At 44.0% G+C, this 21,806-nt stretch overlaps 2 protein-coding genes across 7 annotated transcripts in view; one reads left to right on the top strand and one right to left on the bottom strand.

Moving 5' to 3' along the window:
* LOC126563823 (epidermal growth factor receptor) overlaps window positions 1-21,806 on the bottom strand; it is a 371,336-nt gene that overhangs the window by 333,137 nt on the left and 16,393 nt on the right. The window lies entirely within an intron of this gene.
* LOC126564362 (zinc finger protein ZFP2) overlaps window positions 1-21,806 on the top strand; it is a 505,414-nt gene that overhangs the window by 153,593 nt on the left and 330,015 nt on the right. For 4 of the 6 annotated variants that reach the window (XM_050221385.1, XM_050221389.1, XM_050221390.1 and 1 more), the window contains exon 1: window positions 20,549-20,561. The exons of the other annotated variants lie outside the window; for them this stretch is intronic. The gene's annotated coding sequence lies outside the window, so the exon portion shown is untranslated. Of the gene's footprint in view, window positions 1-20,548; window positions 20,562-21,806 lie in introns of those variants that run through there. 6 annotated transcript variants of the gene reach the window in all.

Genomic DNA, 21,806 nt, shown 5'->3' on the forward strand with positions numbered 1-21,806 from the left:
TTCGATGCATATTATATGGCATCTTCTTGTTTTATTACTTTTGATCGTGTGTGTGTTTTTTCGCCAGTTCTCGAACAGTTTATGCCGCAAGATAAAAATCCACACTTACTTTACACGATGGCCACGATCGTGCATGCATTGTGTAAATACAGAACTTCTCGCTTGGGCTCGCAGGTCGCTGCCGGCTTAATGAGGTATTGAATGCTAACGATTCGGTGTTGCTGATAAAAGCCGCAACGCTTTTAATGCTTCGATGCCGTTTTATTGCATTTTTGTTGTATCGTTTGCACTCCTCATAAGCCTCACTCACGAAGGATTAATAGAATCAGTCTCTTGTGTGGTACGAATTGTTGGGTAAAATATTTTCGTTTTTTTTGTGTACATAAAATGCTATAAAATCATCCGAACTGGTTTTTTGTTGTTCGGTTGAAGTTCTTCTCATTAGCGATCGTGTTTTATTGATTTCTACAAATCTCTCATAATCTTCACACAAAACACAAAACCGACCTTCTAGCCCAGGTGCTGGTGCGTTTGATTTTGCATAATTTATTGTAAGAGTGATTATAACCTCACATTCCTGTTCGCGATATCAACGGTATCAAATGATACCTAACGTTCAGCCTGGCATTAAGTTAATACTGTACTCCCGTAGAATCACAACTCACGCCCCAGCCGCACTCCGCTGATGCACTATTTAATCTCGTCAACGTGGAGAAAAGCCTTCGGTGAAGATTTTATGGCTGGTGCCTTTTGCGCCTTGGCGTGTTGTGAATTTATTGCCTAGTTTTAGAACCCGCTTCAAGCCTGGCTGCTTGTTTTTCCTGCTCCAAAGCAAGCAACCCAAGTTCTGGATTCATTTTCTTTCTGCCGAATGAGAAAGAGTGGGGAATGGATTTTTTTACAGCTGGAAGGTCAACAGAAGACGCAGTGAGGAGATGTTATATGGCTGACTTTTAGTTTGATTTATTTTATTTTCATCTCACCTTTTCTTCTTTTAGTGTTTACAGCAAGAAAGTCAACCATCCCGTCTTGACATTGTGCATGACGAAACTTTCTAGCAGTTGTGGAAACTGGTAGAACGGGATTGCTTACGGATGAAATGGGGTTTTTTTTCGAATTGCTTCCGAGAAAGTGCATTTCGAGTATTTGGTGACTTTTTCTTTGACTGGCTAGAAAATCTTTAGGTATTGGGGGCAGGAAACAGATATTTCAGAATATTTTCATCAGAAAAGTACATCTTTTGTTGTTAATTCTAATTATTATCCTCTGTAAAATGATTGCTGAATTAATCAATTTAACTTTTCTGGTTTAGGCGGCATCGTCGTTTGCAAAACAAAATGGAAATGGCGACGCATTTTCGACGAGGTCAGCCACCATGATTGAATTATTACAGGAGTGTAATGCGTATTGCATACTTTTAGGCAACTAACGAATCGTGCATTCGAAAGTGCTGCGTAAAATGTAGATTTCGTCGAACACACTTCCTACATCGATTTCAACATTGAATTGCATAGCTTCGGGGGTATGCCCATGGGCGTTTACCAATGATACTCCCAAATGTAGGCAATGTATTCCGAACGAGCTAAACGACTCGTGCAACTTGTCAGCTTACATACAACTTTCCTTTGCGTACAGGGCTTTTACCTTTTGCATAATTCGAACCATTGAATTCCTTGGAAAAACAGCCCTTTAAACAAAGTGAACTTTTGAATGGCGAGTTCTCTTGTTAAATGAGGGCCCTAGGATACCTTTGAACGGTACTTTGATCAGTGATATGTAGCAAATTCCAAGACGTAAATCAACAAATTTAATTGTTTGTTCATTATCGGTTCAACTTGTTGACATTTCCCTTCAATTCTTCCTTCTTAGTGAATTTCGGCGCTGAGTAACCTTCATAGCCAATGATGGCTAGAAAGTACTGCAGTAAATTAAATCTCCAATCCAATATTTTACCTATCGAGACACAGATTTTCACAGACAATGCACCATTTTAATTCATTAAAAAATCCCACCGCAAATGACCCGAAAACCGTAGCTCATAAACTCATCAATCGTTTCGGGCCGATGAATGATCGAATAACTGCTGACAGAAAGAAAAAAGCTGCATTGCAAATAATAGCAGCCTTCCAGACCGAGCCAGTGTGTACGTTTTTTCGAATTCATTCAATGCGTTTGTCCGACCGAGCACAGAAATCGTTGAACCTAGTTGCACATGACAAATCAGCTCTTTTAGACGGTGTTTTTTGGGAGTTTTTGGACTGATTGCTCAATGTGTGCCGTTGTGTCCCATTAGTCTGAAAAAAACGACTGTTGCAATGACTGTGCGTGAAGGCGAGGTGAACGAATAATTTAGGTACGCTGACACAAGTGCTTTGCTTAACAAGATGTGATAGAAGAATGTTGATTCTTTCATCTGTTTCTTTGTTTTGTATGGTAGAATCGAAGACAGAAGAAATACTTCCTGTATGATGCAAGCAATCGATGCATTTATCAAAGCTCATCTTTAAAAGGCAATCGATAATGACTTTCAGCTATCCAGCGATTAGTGATTGCTGTGATTAGTTATCCTTCAAACATCTTGCCGTGGAACTTCCTGAAGCTTCGATGTCTCACTGTTGCGCTTCTTTCTCCAGAACACGCGCAATAAATACGATTCGCTATGCTTTGTTCAACGTCGAGAGAGAATTGTCCCACTTGTTTCGAAATAAACAGGAACGTTAATATGCTTCACATATCATGATCGACAGCCATCTATCTATAAGTCGCCCAAAACGTTATTGCAACCGGTCGGTGTACAGTTTCTTTCCCCGAGGCCATCAACGGTATCCGTCAGTCTGGGAACTATGTGACTGCAGCACCACAACACGGCCAAACTGTTACTTAACCTTTTGACAAACGCTAATTAAAATGGAGCGTTCTTCACAGAAAACAGCTGTTGCACCCGAGATGGACAATCGGGCCCGATCAAAGTCTGACGTGTTGTATGTGAACATCTTAATATAGTAGTGTAATGTCCCCCAGTCAAACATCTAATCAGTAGAGCCGTTGAGTTGTCTTTATCTACCAATCGCACCGTGCTAATAATTGATGATTCATCTGCGATGGATAACAGACAAATTAGCGTGTGGTATGCGGATTCATTTGCAGATTGAAATGATCCATTCTTGGGAGTGCATCTTTCCTTCTGAATAGTGCTAGTATTATGCAAAAAGTCTACAGCATGCTCATATACGAATGCTCCTCCAAACGTTTCCCATGTGAACCGCAGCATAAACGATTCCATAACATCACCCTTCGCCGAAGATTTTCCTGTCAGCCATTAAAAATTAACGTTAGGAAAAATTTTCATTTTCTAGCATGTTCTTTTTCCGTTTCAGGTCTCTCTCCATCGTTTCACCATTCCCATTTCCCTCAACTTCGAGAACGTAAAGTTGCGTCAAATCGATGGTAAGCTGCCGGGCGTTTGCATGCGCAACATCGCTCCGAACGAGGAAATAGTCTCGTTCGCTAATGTCTATGATTTAAATCCATCAGACCCCGTCAGCACACGGGAATACGGCTACTGCTTGATTTTTCTCCGAAAAATTTCCCTCCTCCTCTCCCTACTCACCACTTCTGGAAATCACTTTGAGGTCCATCGGTTACGTGGCCAATCAATCGGGCGGAGAGGTCAATCGCGGAAGCACTGCTAGATCAAGCTTCGGAAGCACACCACAAGGGAAGAAACAAAGGAAAAACACAATTCTTTCCACTCGACCCCATTAATCGAGTCGAATGGAGGGTTTTGAGCAGGGAAGCTGCACACGTAGCACGGGCCGGACCAACCGAGAACGTTAACTTTCATTCTAAGACGCATCACCTTCCACAACAAAAGCGTTGGGAGTTGGGGAAATTGTAAAGACAAGTAACATTCGCGCGCGCTCGCCTATGTGTGTGTGTATGAATGGGCTTGGGAAAAGCATCACGAAAGTGGTTTTTGGTATGTGTCGTCCAACGTTGGATGCTGGATGGCTGTCGGTGCCCCTTGGCTGAGTCGTGATCGTACACGATGGGATGCAATCAGCACACGGGAAGAGGCAAAAAAGGTAGAAATCATAGGGAGAATAGAATGGTAATTACGGTCCCGGAGAAGTGCGCGAGCCGCTACCAATCCGCTATTAAGAGTTACAATGTTTTACGAACCGTTCAACCGGACAGGGTTTGGGATTCGGAGCTCGGAGTCCGTGAGAGGTTTACGATGAAGCATTTTTGATGATTTTCTTCGCCCGATCAAACCAACGCACAAGAAATTAGCGTCTGCAGGGTTATTGAATGGGATTTACGCTGATGACCGAAGCGAAAACTCAGGGCTTTTGAGGCTAGTCACTTACTTATTGAAGCGTTGTCGGATCAGCTAAGCCTACGTACTCCGAGAACGTACTACTGTGTCAACATACCTGTAACGAACCAAGAGAATAAAACGATCGTTAGAACAAATTTCCAACAAAACCACAAGAAATATGAAACATGCTTCCAAGTATGACTGTAACTTTGAGCAATAGATTTGATCACGCGATTCACCATTCACGCCAGCAACAACAACAACGGCACGCGGCCAACGCTTATGAAAAATGGGCAACCGGCCCGCATACCAATTCCCGCCAAACTGACCAAATGGTTCAATTTAGTTTGACGCCTTTCCCAAAAGCAAGGCGTTTCAATTTGTGACGGCTCTATTTTTAATTTGCAGTCAGGCACACTGTCTGCGCGTCTTCCATTCGGTTAGAACGTGTGCTCCACACGTCTAGCTTCTGTTCGGCCGGGTACAAGAAGCTCATAAATTCTCATCAATAACAAGACGTGTGCTTGAAGTTTTAGAGTAGAGCAAGAGGATGCTAGAATGATTCTTGGAACGCTTCGTCCATTGTTAACAAATGGTTTGCCTTCACTGTCCTCTATCATTCGGAAGCTCGCGCTTCCAGCAATGCCCCACACATTTGTAATCGAATTCGATTGATTTTTGCGTACGCAATCAAAGTTTGGCATCCTTTCGTGCTGTTCCCAGCAGCGCGCAGCTGAACGAGGTCGTTGCGTTGTGTTTTGATTGCTTTTAATTGATTTCATTTAACATTCGATGTGCCGTGTGCATCGTTACTGCTGCACGGTCGGTGATGCAAAACTGCAGTCAGTGCTTCGGGAGGTCAGTGTTGGAATGCTACCGGTCAAATAGCTTTTGCCACTGCATCATCACATCAACATGGGAGAAATTCTTTTGCAAAGTGAAGTGGAGCCAGTGGAAACCATGGGAGCATTGGTCTTGGGGAGGCCTGTGGTGAGAAATCGAAGGGTGAGATCCCTTCGAAAACATAGTCTATTGGTAGACATGGCTCTTTGAATTGTGATTACTCTCCGATTACGAGGACTCTTGAACGACAAGGTCTCAACCATTAAGAGGTCTCTTAAGCGAAGAAATCTTTTGGACCATGAGATCTCTTCAATTACGAGCTTTATCTGTAGATGAAGCTTAGTCGACAAGCCTCTTTCGATTACACTTGGTAGACAGGGTCTTTGGAAGAGAAATCCTAAGGAATAATTCGCCTCTGTACTTTATCATTAAGTTATTTTAAATCAGACTTTATGGAACTTTTTGCTTGAATCAATCGTCGCAAACGTCGAGAAAATCAAAGATCATTTGTAAATCAATAATTACACGATCGTTTGTAAATCCTATCCCATGAACCTTTCCGAGCCATCTTTAACCCTTACCACTTCTAAGCATGTGTGACCAATCTGCTATATTTACGACCAGCTCGTACTTGCATAACCATCCCGGACGATCATCAAAATGGTCAACAATGTGGAAATAAACGAAAGGGTTATTTATTTTACTTGGAATAGTACAAATGCATCGTACTTCCGAATGCAAGAAAATAAAAGATCCTAGGTCCAATCGATACAATCTGTTTATTTGAACAGAATGCATGGAATGGTTATGGCTGCATTTCGGAGTATGGATTGTAAAGGGAAGTGGAAAATTATGAAATTGAAATATTATTGCTTGTGGCCTTCGTAATCTAAACACCAGCCATGGGGAAAGAACTCAAGTTGAACACAACGCGAAAGATGCACTTGAAGAGTATAGTTAAAGTCTATGTCGTTTTTTAGAAAATCGAATCTTTTGCTAGTTATTTTTAGTAAACAAGTTTAATTTGGTTGTAAACAAGAGTAATTATTACCTTAATATCCATTTCCACAGATATAATTGCCATTTTACTCTTAAGTTTGCCTAATATTATCTGCTTTTCCCTTTCAAATCACTGTGAATCGCATAGATGCACCCATAAATTAACTCGCCTTCAATCTGGCAACTCTATAAGGCATAAAATTTGCTTTAACGTCCCTTCGTTCCGCTTCGCTTCGCAAAAATGTTTGCTAAACCCCCGTTTTTTCATTTTAGCGGCACAGCCTTTCACGCACAATCTAATGCAAACAACAAATGGCACACATTTGGGAGCGATTTATGCAACAGCACTCACTGCTATGTGCGAAATTCGCACAAGTGTTGTGGGAAGGTGACGACGTCTTGAGGAAGATCTGCTGGGGGTCTGGTAAAGCAGTGAAAAATGCGCATCCTGCACACACACACAAGCACACAATAACCCATGCATACACACACACATACACTCACAAGCTGCTCAATCGTCACTTCAAGACTCCAAGGGAAAAAGCGAAGCGACTTAGCGGAAGAAGCTGGCACAACAATTTTTTGTTGGTTTGGAACCGACGTCAACCATGAATCCACGATTCCCCAACAGCTTCGAAAGAGTTACGTATTGAACGGGGGGAAGATCACCACCATCAGCAACATATGGGCCCATCTGTGCCGGTTTCGGTATGGTCGGTACTGTTTGCTTCCCAATGTGATGTGGAGAATTGTAAACAAATAAATAAGTACTAGCGCTTGTACGCAGCGCTTTTTTTCGGGAGAAAACCGCTGAAACAAAGTTTTCCATTGTACGATGGTAGATCGAAAGTAATGAAACATTGCTTGGGTTTGCTTAGTGCTTGGTGCGGGCTTTTTAAGAAGCAGCGAAAACTACTCAAATTAACACGGCGCATTGCTGGAACCAGCAGCGAAACAGGATACATCAGTACCAGAACCAACATGGAGGCAACTTGAAATGCGTGAGAAATCCTTCCAAGATGTACAGGATTTATTCGTATTTCGTTTCTGTGCCTTTTTTTTTTTTGTTCATCTCTCGGCTGCATCCTTAACGATCGAAAAAGGAAGGATCCTTTTCCTGTACACTTCACCGAAAGTGTGTCCTGCAGCATCCTCCTACTGACAGTCTTTTTTTCCCCATATTCGTTCCTTTTGGCTCTATGCAACCTTCGCTGCTTGTGCCAGTTTTTTGCCATTCATTCTTGAATGTTTTGACCCTGCACCGGGACGACCTGATGGGTTTGTGTCTACAAAGAGAGTCCTCTTTCGGGCAACATATGGTGCACGAAACCCGGACCTTGGCCAGATACAAGACGAAGTGGAACGAAAGCGACTGACGATGAAGATCGGGAGGATAGGACGGTTTTAATGTGTAACGAAACTTGATCTACGATGCTCTCGAACGTACACTCACAAACACACCGGGAGACAGCAACAAAAAACCGCCAACGCTCAATCAAGCATATGCGCGATCCTTTCCATAAGCGTCTTTCCAGCGATTCGGATGGGAAAAAAGAGCCTTAAGATACAGATAAAGGTTGTGCTTTGCTGATGTTCGGTTTGCTTCAAAATCTAGATCGCTCGTGAGGAATATTTTACCGAAATTGGAACCAAGAACTCTTGTACCTTAAGAGAATCTATTCTCCTTCTACAGCGGAAACTCTCGGGTGAAATATTGTGCGGTGACAAACGTTTTTAAACTAGATCGAGATCGTAATAAAAAACCCAGTGCTTTATCTACGATCGTGTCTTAGCGCACGCAATTTATTAACCAGCTTGTGCGTTTCAGCAACTCTGCCAAATGGCTTCCTTTAGCAGAGATTTCCAAAATCAAACATCAACAGGTCCGAGAAAGGAAGAGAAAAAGAACGCAGCAGAAGAACGTCCCTACGTCTTTTACGCTTTCCTACCCCATCCCGAATGTTCCCAAGGACGCCCCCCCTCCCCTCCCCCCTTTGGAGAAGCCGGTGTAAGACGCTAATTACAGCTTGGCGAAGGTGAATGGAATAGATCGTTTAGTGAAGCAAAACGGATCCCATCGGGTGAGTGAGCGACCTACGGATCACCAGCTTCTAAGCTTCCACCAGCGTAGGGTTGACCTGTATCCGTACCGTATGCTACCAGTCTTGAGCGGCCGGTACGTTCTGCGCAGAGCGCATTAATCACCCTCGCCCGGCTCGAGTTTTGAGGCCCTCAAAAGGGTGTGCTGAAGCAACTTAAAGAAGGAAAGGCAACACAAACAAAAAAAAAACCTCAGCTTCAACACAAAAACAAACGCATCGAAATGGAGATGAATATCGCAAGATATGAAGCATATCTTGAGATGCACGGCTGATGTTTGGAGAGTAGCTCGAGATTTGCTGCTGCTTTGCTTTGCTGTGTATGCGGAGCAGCGGAAACAATCGTTCGCACACACGTTTATGCCCTCTTCCGGACGACGGAAAGGTAGCTGCTCCTCGGATGGGCAGGAAATGGACTAAAAGGGGTCGGAGGGAATTGAACGGGTGAAGTTTTGGGAGGGATTAAAGAAAGCATCGAGTGCTACAGCGTTCGGACCAGAGCCTCCGACCGGAAGATCGGAAGTGATCCATTTGTTGTGGAAGTCGCGTCCGCGTCCACAGCCATTTTCCCAGTGCGTTCTTTCGCTTTCTTTCCAATTCATCCGAAGAAACAAAAAAGCCAAAAACGTTGTTGACGATTCTCGAACAAGCGCCAGTGAAAGTATTAGCAAAGGAAGATATAAATAATACACGTCTATATAAAACAATCGACTGTGAGGAAATGTGCGATTGAAATATGAGCAGCAAATTTGGAACTGAAGAAGAAATTATCCACCTGATGCGATGTGGATTGTGTTCTCCAAGTCGTAAATATTGGAACGCCACTAGAACTTATTATACAGATACTGTTGCAGTTGTGATTGAACTTCAATTAATGCTGCTGGCAGAGCAGGTTGTTACACTGTCAAATTACCAGCTTTTTCTACACATTCCCTCGTGTTTACTTAACAACAAGTGTACCAACAGCATTTTCCAATCACAAAACCACAAGCTTATTCCAGTGCTTGTTGCCTAGCTAGCAACAGCGAAACAAACCACCCCTTTAGGTCATATATTATGTCTTCTTTCTCAAATATGCGTATGTTCTCGGGTTTATGTGTTGGCTGTATAGATTCGCCACAAAAACCACGATTAAACTACTGCTTCGTACTGTTCGCCTTCTGTTCGTGGCCCTCTTCCCGTCAACCAACTTAATAAGCTGAAACCGCGTAAAACACGCCGCGAGCCATTCACCCAAAACACGTTGCCATCGCAGCCAGCCCCCCCACCACCACACACTATCGAAAGACCAGCTCAGTTTCATTCAAGAGCCCAACAAACACCTTCCAAGCCACCGCCCTCCGAAACTCCCGGGGGTTCGAAAAACACGAAACGCGCACTCAAAACTGGTTTGCCCGGTTTGACGTTTCATTCATTGGCATATCGGTCCTCTGCTGCTGCTGCTGTTGTTGCCGTTTTCCTGGGCCCGATGCTGGGTTTGCTGCAAAACTCGCTGCGCCAACAACTTGTTGCATTTTAATTCGACTAATTTTTATGAATGAAGCCACTGCTGCGGTCAGCCACGCTCAGGTACGTTCAGGTGGTGCCGTCCACGATCGAAGGCTAACCGGTGCGCACCGAACAGGCACAGCAAGACGAAGAGAAGCCACGAAACTTTTCCCAGTCACCTAGCCACATCCGCTTTGGGGCTTTTTGGGAACAAGGGCATTCCGGCTGCATGGGGATGCTGGGCTGTTTTTGCTGGAATCGTTCGATAGTAATGGGGTGTTATTTGGTGGTTGTAACTTGCAGCCCATCGGTGCCCATTCCCTATCGAAATCTTCACTGCAGGGTTTGGTTTTTGTGGAGAAGATGTTTTTAAACACGCAACTGTTGCGTTGGTTCTTCGTCGCAAAACAGGGTTCAAATGCGTATTTGATGGTTCGTGATGTTCTTCTGTCTATTCGTTCGCTGCTGACCGTCATAATCACCATCAGCGTAATCACTGAGCAGCGAACAGCACGCGAGTGTCTGCAGAATTTGACAGCAGCGCTGGAGTTTTGCCTTTGTCAATTTGTGTGCCTAATTACATATGGTAATTTCCAATCGAGGCTAAGATAAGAGCCCTGTTTAAGGAAAGCCAAAAGCGGTACCAAACGGTCTCTTTTACATATTTCGGTCAATTTAGACAACGGGAATGGAATTTTTGCCTCAAATTGTTGGGTTTTTTGGGGGACTGTTTTTTTTTTTGGCAGATTATCGTCAGACACAGGAATAATCTAATAACACCGGTCAAATGTGATGATTTGTTTTATCTTAATGGCTGGTTGGTTCGTTTGTAGCATTAAATGTTAACTGCTGTTTAAGGCTGTGATAGACCTGCTGCTCAATTGAATTGATGTTACTGTTTCAAAAGCTCTGTTCAAACAGCCTTTGATTCCTGAGCAGTGAAGACCCTAAGCAAAATGGAGGATATGTCTCTGTTCCAAGATCCCTCATTTCTGTGTTTGAAGATCCTCTAAATGTCCAATATTCCTGTGGCCAAACAATTTGCTCTCAACGCTTAGTTTGCCTCCCCTTGTCACAAGAAAATTCTTGCGTGTTTGCAATTAAGTTAAGCGTAAATACCTTGTGTAACATTGCGCTTTTCTAGCTTCTAGTCCAGCATGTTCTTGAAGCATGCTTGTCATCCTCTACGATGTTTAATTATTGCTTCTAAATTATATGCAAAAAAATACACATCCGTCTATTATCATCGTCATCCGAAAGAGCGTATCAATAATTGCTGTTTGAAATTCCTAACGACAAACCGGCCCGAAAGCAACCTTCGATCGATGATCAATGTTTATGTCTGACGCTAATCATCACCCTTCACTGTGATCGCCTATCTAACGGCTTGCCACGTAGTTCGCATACCAGCGAAGTTGCGCACTAAGACAGCATGTTAATAAGCACGACGACTTTCAAACAGTCTCCGTTTATGCATTTACAGTTAAATTAGATCTTCATTCTCGGTCGTCCTTGCGCTGATGATGCACCTGTGTAACGCGAGATCATCAGCACCCTTGTGAAGGTAGATAAATTATAATCATCTAGCGACTTGTTTTTTTCTCCTCTGTTCTATTCTGGACGCTGTCAATCGATGCAGTTGTAACGTGTGAGGCTCGTCGAGCGACGGGGCTTTATTATGCAATGCTTCCACCTCTCCACACGACCTTAGATGCGTTCGCTGTGCAGCGAAGATGTATCTCAAGCTTCGTGCAATCTTGTCTGTGCAATTCCCGTTCGCCAGTCTAATGATTAATGGACAATTAGTAGATCGATCGACCTGTTGTGAGCTTTTTGTGGTGTAACTCGGACAAATACCTAAAGCACACGATCACGATCGAGTGTGAGAAAACGATATGCATTGTCAGCCTATTTCAACAGCTTCCAATTACCGATCATGTGTCGGTAAGGCTCTTCTAAAACTATGTGATTTATCGCTAGATTTAAAGGTATTTTAACCCAATCAAACATGCTCATCAAAGCGCCCCAACATTCGTCGTAAAATCGCTCACGCATAATCGATACTTAACATCCAATAATTCTCCTCCAAAAATGCTTTTCACGATTCAAACCCATTCGACCCGGGGTGGTTAAGCCCCCGCAGTTTTCATAGCACACACAAACACACTCACACCCGCACACCGAGTGGCCAGCGATAATTGTGTCCATCATTTGTTCCCGTTTTTTTTTTTCAGTTTTCCCACCGGCAAATGGTTATCGATCGTTGAGTGAAGCCGATTCCGTGTGGCTTGGGAAATGCGGTGAGTGGAAATGGTTGCCGACGAAAAACAAACGTCTCACCCGTCAACGCGTCATCCCCGTGCTTGCCACCATCGGGGTTTCCTCACCGCGGTGCCCGATTAGCAAAGAGCAAGCGGCTCCCAAACGAGATGGGACGGGACATGGCGTATCCACCATCTTCAACCGTTTGAACGGTGCAGGTGTATTTAAACAAACATAAATATTTATGAGCGTTCATTTTCTTAGCACTGTTTGCGCCCATACACCGTCGGAACGGGAAGGGTTTTTACTAGGGGTGGTTTGTTGTTTGTTGCTCATCTCGATCATTTTCGATCGCTTTGCAAACCACACAAACGTGTAGGTGGTGGTTTGGGTGAGAGCACGAAAGAGAAAGAGAAAGAGAGAGGGAGAAAGAGCTTGAAAAACAATACATCATCCACTCCTACAATCCATATTTCGTGGCAGGTTTGTTAGGGGCTGGTGTTGCTAAATGGCATTGAAGTGAGAGAAAATTTGAGCCACTCGCGGTTGGGGGAACGCTCGGCAGCATGGAAAATATTGCTGCTGCAATGCCCAAAACTGACGCCCAGCAAAAATACAATTCTGACGAGAAGGCGCCTACATCCAATAGCGGAAGCCAATTGTTTACACAACGATGCTGGCCATAGTTTCAAACATCAAGCTCGTTCCTGTGCCGATTGAGGATGCAATCGATTGTTTATTCCAGCGGGCGATCATTCTTACGCCAAGTGCAGGACGTTCACACGCGCTTTGCGTGTCACCTACACGCACTGGATTGCCACATAAATTTATGCGATGCGATAAAAATTTTCTACTTAAATTCTACCACTCAACACGTCGGAAGTGCCACTTTTCCGTTTTCCGGCCGCACCGCTCCATGCCGTCCGGGAAGAGAGGATGCTGCATCATCCAGCTGGCTTTAATTAATCCACGTACCCGTTAACTAGCCGCGAAGCGGTAAAGAATTCTTACAACACAACTACAAAAAAAAATCTCATAAAAAGTGGATCTCTTAAGAATTCGGCTTCAGTAAAGGTAGTCGGCATTCTTTATCCCAACGAAGCGAGCGCGAGAGAGAGTAACGAAAGGAATGAAAAAAAACGTTTCAATTAGTATTTAAATAGGCTGTCGAAATAAGTTTGCGCTTGTGTTGCCGCAGCATCTTCATCATCATCAGCGTGATTACGATTCCCTTCAGGAAAAAAGGGTCGTTGATCGCACCGAAGCAAGAAGGTACTGGAGATGGGAAAAGCAACACGAAATCGACTCACACCGGAAGACAGGAAACCGGACCTTACAACAAGCCGCTTGCAACGATATTGTCCATGCGTGCGTTCTTCCGGTTCTTTCCAATGGTACACCACAGCACAAGCGCAGCCGGATCAACCTGGTTCATGGCGCGAAAGGTCGGTCGAGGATTAGCGTCCATCATTCCGTCCACTGTCGTTACACCCGTATACCGGCAAAGTTCATTGACACGCTCGATACCGGTTGTATGCGAGCATCGGAATGGCATAATTGAATTGATGTCGCCACCGATTACCGCCGGCCCCGAGTATGTCGAGTCTGTCGCGGAGAAAGGCACTCTGTGTCCTTATGCGGCCGCCCATTTGGTGATTCTTTCTTCTGCAGCGCGCGCTTCGGTCTGGTTCTGGATGGATGCGAATTAATTATAAGGTAACACAGAGCTGCAACTCCAGGGTACCGGCGGTAAATAAATGCACACGAAAAGGGAGAACGGTTCGGACGGTGCTGAAGGATGGGAAGAATCCTTCAAAAGGTGCCCTCTTCCGTGTAACGGAAGCGCTCGGCTCATAATGACAGCCTTTTTTGAGCATCTCCGTAACACCTCAACGGGGACTTCTCTCGCATGGCGTAGGGTTTACTTCTAGAAACTAGCGAGCAACACAAAAAAAAAACATCGTAGGATGCTGACCCAAAACAATCACATAGCTTTTTTGGCTTTTGTTTAATCGACTACGATCGTTTTGATCTCGCGCGATCTCATCATACGTCGTCTGGGCGCGGGCAGCTGTCGGATTGGGCGACTATGATTATTATGGCTTTCTCTTCGTCCCACCGCAACGCGCCACGATCGTGGTGGAACTTAAACACGGAAAGATGCGAACGTTGCATTCTAAGCGATGCACCCGAGGTAACCGGAAAGGAAGATCGGTGGAAGAATAGAAGGGATTGATTTATGTTAGGAATTAACGATTAAAAAATATATTATGTTGCTGGCGCAAGGCAAAAGAGCAGACAAGAATCTACTCCGAATGGAATGTGATTTTCGGCCGAGGGCTCCAGTTTCGTTTGATCATCTAGTTTAGCTTTTGATGTTTTGAAATAAAAGCCATAACACCCAGTTCGTTTTGATAGAACCCCTTCCTAATGGGGTTCATTAAAGGGGAATAAAAAAATTGGAAATGATTTATATTAAGCATTCGTATAACGTTGACAGGAATAAAAAATCTAAACATTTGCGTAAAATATGCTGAAGTGTCTTCAAAGACAAAGGGAATATGTTTATTGAAGCTGCCTTCCATAGCATACTTCAAGAAAACCCACACCGAGTCAATAGTCTCACATTTATCTTCGCTACTACGCTAGAAGCAAAACGTCGTTTATATCTTTACACTTTCGATATAAAATTTCACACAACACAAAAGTGTCTACTGCACATTTATTACAAATGCGGCCCTTTATCTTTAAGTCGACAGCGATTAGCAGTTGTTTTACAGCGTTGCACAGTTTTTACGACACCGTGTTCATTTATGATTCGAAAAATTTATTTTAAATGAATTCACCACCACCTTCAGAAACCCTCCCCGTGTGTTCAACACTAACAAGACATTGAAGGGCTACACCTTCACTCCAGCAGACGCCATCCCGCCCTTAGGCTTTTTGTTTTCGTCCCTCATTATTGTTATGCCCATTTTTTTTTTCTAGCTCAGGTGTTGACTGTTTACATTGCACACGTTTTCTGAGACACAAAGCGATCCCTCGTCACGTAAACGACGTGGACACACTGTGTGTGAGAGCGTGCAGGGAGAGAAAATGCCCTCCTCGAATGGCAACTAGAAGGGTAGAGAATGGGTGAACTCTAGCGAGGGTTGAGAGTAAACGCATTTTCCAACCGAAGACAATAACATTGGCGTGAAATTAAACGACCGCACGTCGATAGTTTGCCACCGGACTGCCACAGCTGGGCCACCGATTTATGGTGGTGTCTACCATCCGAATGGTGGTGTGGGTTTGGTTTGAATTCATGATACGACCCAAAACATAAGCCTTCCCTTCCCCAGCAAGCCACCTCTGATCTAACCTCTCTCTCTCTCTCTCTCTCTCTCTCTCTCTCTCTCTCTCTCTCTCTCTCTCTCTCTCTCTCTTTCTTACGATCGTAACGAATCTGTGGATTTCGTAGGAAAAATCGTGCTGGAGCCACTGAAGTGTTTTGTGAGTGAGTCTGCCACGGTACAATGGTTTCGGAGCGCACTGCACGTACGAGGCCCAAACACATTCAGAACGAAGGTGGATTTAGCCTTTCCTTTAGGGGCTCCTAAGCGGAGTGAAATTTGGGGCCCTCTAACACATTGAATATAAGGGTTTGGTAAGTGTTTGATTTTTGCTACCATGCGATTTAATCGGATTTATAACTGACTTTCCCTGCACTAAATATTTTTTAATGATCGTTGAATATTGATCTAAATATGACAAAAACTGCAGAAAAAATTAAGCACAGGAATCGGTTTGAGTTGTTCCACAAAAAGATGCGTAGGCCAATGACACATTCAACGGTATGCAGCACGTCGTGATCGGACCAAAATTGAGCGAATTTCGTCAATTTTCCAAGGAGGTTCTAAAAATTTCCGGAAAAACGCCGCCAGCAGCACTCCGGGTTGCTGCAAACTTATTGAGGAGTAACTCTAAATATGAACGAGTTATCGAGATAGTAATCAAAGTAAAGACGATGATACCAGAATTAGGTAAATCACTAAATTAGATTAAATGTTACGACTGGGCGCCGTATTTCCATCCCTTCCTGTGCTGATTATGTACATATTTCTCAAGACATTTCCTCCATGCTTTTTTGTCTGTTTGTTGAAGAAGGTGGAAGGAGTGCCATTGACAAACTGAACCAAGCGCGCTGAGGATCCTCATAGACGCGGTTTATACTGTTCTGGCGGGGATGGAGGTTTGGTAAGCTTCACCCATCTAAGACGAAAGGGGTTCTCTAGCCGACGAGCCAGCTCCGCCCATAGGTGAATCCGCTACTGGGTGTGTGCGTACGTGTATGTGTGCTAGTTTTGCCTTGTCCACCTATTGGCGGAGGGGTTTTCCTAATTGCTAGCAAAACCCCATGTCAACCAGGCGAACAGAATCTTCCATTCTGTCTTGTTGAATCCGAAAAAGCTCGTTAGAAGTCGTAAACTTCTCGCAGCAATCTAGTAGATGTGTATCGGTTGGGATGTTGAATATGTGAGTAGCGTTTTAACGTATTTTTGTGATTGTGCGTATATTTCCTGCTTTTTTTTTCCTTGACATTTACAATGCTCACTCGAGCTAACACGTAGTCGTTGGAGGGAGAGACTTCAATTTCAATTTTGCTTTAATTTTATAGCAAAAGTCGCAGCCATATTCATCTCTTAGCTTAATATTTTGCAAGCCAAAACCTAGCTCATATTATGCTTTTAAACAGCTTCATACTCCAATCGTTATGAAGTATATGAAGAAATTATCCATTTAAAACACTGTTTTAAGTAACTTCCTTCGGCTTCCACTTTTATTTTGTTTCGATCTCACTTATTTACATTTTTATGGCTTTATACGAAAATTTCGCACGCTTCAAATGTGGATGCAAACTCATCACCGAGCTCTGTGTAAATGCGTGAAGAAAAGAACCAACGACCGGCGAGTGACGGCTTTGGGCAAACAAAAATCGCTTGAAACCTAGCATAGCGTGGCGTAAGCGATGGTTTACCACGGCACGAACGCGATCCACCCAGACCGGCGGGAAGTGTCTCGTTTGCGCTTAAGGTAATAAGCTCCCCCGTGCATACAATGGGAGAGCTCGGCATTAAGGTGACTTCCGGAAGCGAAAAGAAAGATGCCCATGCCCCTCACCCCCTGTTTTTATCCCTCACACAAACCTATGTTTGTATGGGTTTTTTTTTCTTCAATTTTTTTTTTACGTCTTTTGTTATGTTCGCTTACCCGTACTCCCTTATGCTGGTACGCTACCCTGGCTCAACATCTAACGTACCGGAGCCGTTGAACGTCTTCCCCCAAAAATTCACCCATCACCCAAAAACCCGGTCATTTGCTTCACGCGAGACGGCGTTCTTGCGCTGCTATTGCTTCGGTTAAAAACACCGGACTCACCTGCACGAGAGAGGGAAAAAAGATAAAACGGGGTAGATATCGTTAGCATATGAAAGTAATGAGCGAAAATTTGAAATAAATTAATTAAAATTATTAGCCATTTCGGGCTGCACGAGCGAGCCAGAAGCAGCCGGGTGCCGAATTAATGGTTCGTACTTTTTACTTTTAATATTCGGTCAGTCATTAACCCACCCAAAGCATATCTACAGCAAGGTTTTGTGTCGAGTGCGCGTGCAAGGTGCGAGCTAATTCGTGAATCATTCGTCAGTAGGTCTGAACATGGATCATCAAGTTCATCCGACGTATCCATCGAGAGCTGAGAGCACATAATGTAGTGGCCCATCTCGTATGCTTGCGGGACGTTTTGTGAGCAAGAAGGCAGGAAAACTGCACCCGGTCAGGTGAGTGACCAACTGATGTGCGGCGTCTCGATATGGGAATGCACCGTCCAGCGAACGGGCAACGCGCGTGTCCCGAAGGCTCCTTAAATGGTTGTCCTGCAGTAGAAAGCTCCCGATCGAGTCGATCAGGGTGGATTGGCAAGGGAAACTGAAAGCAATGGGCAAGCAGGACTGTTGGACAGTAAAATGTTGTGACAAGAAAATCAGCATACGACAAATATGGGCATAATGAAAGGAACTTGTCAGCTTACTTGGTTGGTAAGATGGATCGGATTTGCCTCGTAAACGATCGGTGGCAAAAGAGGATCGCAAAGGAGGGCGCCGTTTTTGTGAATTGTTTGCGAACGCCAACGCATCACTTACAGAATTGTTGAGTAAATAGTAAATATTATGGCCTTTGCCTTGAATTCAATAATGCTCAACTTACTATTAAATGATCTTATGAGGTTTGAATACAATATTTACTGAATATTGTTCGTAAAAAACAAAATTTCCTAAGCTTTTAAAAACAATTCAAAACATGTTACAATAACACTTAAATAATCAAAATTTAAACTAATGGGTCAAAGGAGTATTTGCCATCCTATTCCTGTGACTCAAACAGAGGTTTTAATATTATTCTACTCTTTCTTGAGATACTTATAGGTTAAAAAATTCTCCCAGGCTAAGCGACCACGTTAAGTCTTTATACGAGTCATTCAATGGCATGTTTGACATTATGAATGGCATACAGGAAGCTGTCCGGAAGGCTTTCGGTAAAAAATGACGCGATACTCAGCAATGGTTGAAGATATTTTTCAGCATTAAAAAAATATTTAATTTCAATTTAAATTTCATAAAAATTTATAAAATAATTTAAACAAATACTTATTATTTGAATATTATAAATTTTACATTATAAAACTGCTTACCTCTTTACAAACAAAGAAAAAAAAAGATAACTAAATCATTCAAAAAGATTTTTTTCAAAGTCTTTACGAATCAATAAAAGGATAGTAATTACATTTTTTGGAATTTTCATTACATTTACCATCAATAAAAAAACATTTATTTCAAGGTTAACGCTTTCGTGCAACGATACAAAAAACTATTTGAATCAATTTCATTAACTTGTTCACAGCACAAATGTACTACAAGTTTTGAACTCCTGTTACACTTTTTTATCACAAACATCAACATTCAATTGCAAACATTTCCCCTTATCAGCTATTTCCTGTTCAAAAAGAAAATTAAACATAACTTTACTCTAAATTCCATCACTTCAATTATTATTCCAAACCTTGTGTGAGCTTACAGGAAGGAGAAAATAAATTGTAACAAATTAAAAAAGAAAGTTATCATAAATGAAACAAATTACGCTGCACCTCGAGGAAAGGGCAGCTGATGAAAACGCGATAATTACGGTGAAAAAGGGGGGGGGAGGGGGGGCACGAAAATATTTGTCAACCTTGACCATCTGCCGCTGTAACTGGGTTCGTAGAAGGGTTTGAAAATGTTGAAAATTTCAGACAAAAGGGTGGCAAGGAAGAGCGCAAGAATACCTCTCGTGTCGGCCCTTTCGAGCATGAGAAAGAAAAAACAAGTGAAGCTACACCAATGATTAGTATGCGTTTCGGTTGACAGTTACCCGTTTCAGCCTTACCGCAACATTGTCCAACAAGAAAAAAGGCCCCAAGTGAGTGGCGTTCCTTTCGTAATTTCTACGTATCGAAGCATTTTCCATCTGACCGCGTAGAAATCCCGAGTTGTTAAGGAGCTGGGTGCGCTACCCCGAGTGCCGGAAATCATATTTTTCTACTGGATCGTAGGCTTTAATTGCTGGTCATAGGCCACCGTGCGGTGGCACGGGCGGATCGCGACGAGGCTGATGCTCCAATTACGCACCGTTCCGGACCTCCCAACATGCGGCGGCGCAGTGATTGGCGAGCGAGCGCGAAAACGATATTCAAATTTATGGGCTTTTTCTTCTGTGCGGCCCCAAATTCCACCACGCCGGGTTGAAAATGGCTAATGTGTCGGCGTTTTCCCTCACATGGTTCGTTCTCGGAGAGGGGTGAGAAGCTAAAAATGGGTTTCATATACTAGAGCGCAGATGAAGAAGAAGAAGTAAAGGTTATCCGTGCATAAATCATAATGCACCCGAGCTAACTAGCCCTATGATCTAGGGGCTCGCCGAACCGTTGTGAACATTTTTGACAGCTGTTTCCTTTCTCAATGGGTTAAGAAGCACGGCAGAGGGCTTTGATAGAGGGCCGAAGATCGTTCGCCGCGGAAAAACTTGTCTCACACAAACACACATACACAAACACATCCAGAATAAGTTGCACGAGCGTTGACCACCGAGGAAACGTCGCGAAAATACAACAACCGCAACTAAAATTGTAAATTAATTCATTTAGAGACTTCTCTCTCGCCTCGCTTGTGCGGTAACGATTTTCTTCGTTGCTAACGTCTCAGTTTTCGTCTCAATTAAGGCACTGATAAAGCGACCAAATACCCTCCACTTGGCGCTGGTTCGTCTTCGAATTAATTCTTCCAGCACTCGGTTTCTTGCCACCCGGAGGAACCTCCCAAAACGTTTCTTGCTTGTTGGATGTGTCCGGCCGATGCTTCATTTTTCCCAAACAAACAACGCGACCGGAGTTGCGTGTCTGTGTGGAGGGGATCCTATAATTTTGAGTTTAATATCTGCTCGAGCGATCGGGCATCGTGTGACTGCACTGAACCGTACCGAACTGCTGTCCCCCATCCAGCGAGCGAACGAGTCACAAGAAAAAGGCTCCAAAGAGAGCGGGTACGAAGCGGTAAAGAAATGGCACCGAACACGTTCGTGCTGCTGTGCCGCAAAGTGCAAGCCGTATGCAGTCCGTAAAGCAAACGTGCTGGGAAACCAGGAGCCAGAACATGCATGCCCGAAAAGGAATTACGAGGACGCGTTTTAGTCCGAGCCTTCGGGAACGGGATGCCGCTCTTAGCGTGTTTCCAAAAAAGGGACCAACCAGCAAAGTTGATTGCTTGCGTTCGCATGACGTTTGATTGGCTCCAGTTGGCAGTTTTTACCGTCCCTGCTACGTTTTGCTTCTCCGCTGTTTATTTGCGCAAAGCACAATGCTCGGAACGGACTGCGCCGGTACACGCAGTACGATCCAACGCATCATGGTACGCGACCCGAATCGTGCGAGCAGTTAAGGAAAACTCTCCAAGCGAGCAAGAGGAAACGGCGATCGAACCGCGTTGGCAAGTGCAGAAGAAGAGAAGCCCCAAACGGCAGTAAACAGCTTCTCGAGTGCGTGCTCGGTGGAGAAAATTCCGGACGCCCTGTTTTCCACTAGTTTGTGTCGATGTGCCCGGATCACGGCTGGCCGAATCATCATCGCAATTGATCGCTTACTTTGAAACGCAACCGATCGCATCCCGTTGATGGACGAGGCTTGAAATGTGTGCCGCCAGCTCGCATTCACCTGCCCAAATCATGTAATGGTTTGATTCCGAACCGAACCGAAATCGATTCGTGGCATCATTTTAATCGGTGACAGTCGACTGAACACTAATTGATCGCCTGGGTCGCCTGTGCAACATCAACGCTTAGAACAGTCTTCTTTGAAGCTTTCTTTTTACTTGGGTTCCAACACTGGCAGTCGGTCAGAACGCGGCGACAGTCAGCAAACGGGACGATTGCTAATCTTCACACAAACACCAACGGCGCACCGTGAATGCTCGAGCGCCGCTAAACCATTTCGCTAAACGAACCCATTTGTATGCTGAAACTAAATCCCGTTCAGATCGGTCCGTTGATACGTACGCCCACCGCGGATTGTATGAAGCAGTCGGGAACGGGTCCGGTAACGACGTGCCGAGCTTTTTGGATGACATTTACATTTTTCTTCCATAATGCGATGTGTGCGAAACGGTCGCCCGCTACTAGTCCGGCTACAGTACGCACTGGATGGCGCTGCGAACGTTCGAAGTGCG

Source organism: Anopheles maculipalpis, chromosome 3RL, assembly GCF_943734695.1.
Source record: "Anopheles maculipalpis chromosome 3RL, idAnoMacuDA_375_x, whole genome shotgun sequence".
Taxonomy (NCBI): Eukaryota; Metazoa; Arthropoda; class Insecta; order Diptera; family Culicidae; genus Anopheles; species Anopheles maculipalpis.